Genomic DNA, 1,504 nt, shown 5'->3' with positions numbered 1-1,504 from the left:
ACGGGGACCAGAGACAGGACTGCAGCTGGAGAACCAGGGACTAGAGACGGGGCTGCAGCAGCAGGTGATGGATCCGGAGCTGCAGCTGGAGAACCAGGAACCAGAGACGGAGCTGCAGCTAGAGAACCAGAAACGGAGACCAGAGACGGGGCTGCAGCTGGAGAGCCAGGAACGAGGACCATAGGTGAGGCTGCAGGTGATGGAGCCAGGGCTGCAGCTGGAGAACCAGTCAGTCTAACATGCATGTTTTTGGTCTGTGGGAGGAAATCAGAGTACCTGCATACATGCAGCAGCAGGTGATGGATCCAGAGCTGCAGCAGCAAGTGATGGATCCGGAGCTGCAGCTGGAGAGCCAGGACCGAGGACCAGAGGTGAGGCTGCAGCTGGAGAACCAGGAGCCAGAGACGGGGCTGCAGCAGCAGGTGAACCAGGAACCAGAGCTGCAGCAGGTGGTGGAGGAGTCTGGGCTGCAGCCGGTGGTGGAGGAGCCATGAACCCCTCAGGAGGACTGGAATGAGGAGCTTCCACCTGGGTCTCCTCGCAGTGCGGCAGAAGCGGAGCTAGATACGTTGCCACTATGGAAGCCTGCCACCGTTCTAGCTCCTCCAGCGAGGGAGGGCTGTACTGCTCCTCTGAGGGACACAGGTACCTCCCCCCCAGCGAAATTTTCCGCCGTTCCTCCGGCGACTGAGGGCTGGGCTTTTCCTTCACTCACGAAACTCTCCCCTTCTTGCGCTGGGTTCGGGGAGGACCAGCGGTTTGCCCCCCTCTCTCCGATGATTGCTTGTGTCCGCCAGGTGGAGAGCGAGGAGGAGGTGGGCAGCGGAGTGCAGCGGAGTGCAGCGGCGCGGTGAGGCGGAGAGGGACGGAGAGGGACGGAGAGGGACGGAGAGGCTGTGAGGCTGAGGACCCAGGATTAATGGCCAGGCGGGTCCCCCAAAATGGTTTCCTCCTCTCCTCCCTTTCTCTGTCTTTCTGGGCAGTCTTCTCTGCCTCACGGGCCAAAAACTCGAACAAAGTAATCATCCTCCCGCTGGGTTCAGTATGGTCTTGGGATTCTGTCATGTTCGACCGTCAGGAGTGTTTGAACCCACGTGCAGGAGGATGATGAGGACGCTCGAGGAATAGTAAATATACATTTATTAAACAAAACAAAATCAAAACGCTGACAGGGCAGCTACTCACAAAACTGGAAACAGACAGATCAGGGCTGACAGGACAAAAGGCTGAACACGACACCATGGAAGGATAATCCCGAGACAAAGACAAGACACCAGTGAACTGAATATATAGACACACACACTGATTAGGACAATGACAGACACCTGCAGTGATTAACATTAGACACAGGTGAGACGGGCTGAACACAAGGGAAAACACTGAGTGCTGGAAACATGAGGAAACACACAGAACCAAAACCCCACAATATATATACACATATACACATATATATACATAAATATACACGTATATACATATATACACATATATATATATATATATA

The 1,504-nt window shown here is 54.5% G+C and overlaps 1 protein-coding gene across 1 annotated transcript in view; it reads right to left on the bottom strand.

The window, feature by feature from the left end:
* Positions 1–1,504, bottom strand: part of wipi1 (WD repeat domain, phosphoinositide interacting 1) — a 78,389-nt gene that overhangs the window by 7,298 nt on the left and 69,587 nt on the right. The gene's annotated exons all lie outside the window — the stretch shown is intronic.

This window comes from Nematolebias whitei, chromosome 15 (genome assembly GCF_014905685.2).
Source record: "Nematolebias whitei isolate Nwh7 chromosome 15, NemWhi1, whole genome shotgun sequence".
In the NCBI taxonomy this organism is placed as follows: Eukaryota; Metazoa; Chordata; class Actinopteri; order Cyprinodontiformes; family Rivulidae; genus Nematolebias; species Nematolebias whitei.
This window is presented reverse-complemented; position numbering and strand designations above follow the sequence as displayed.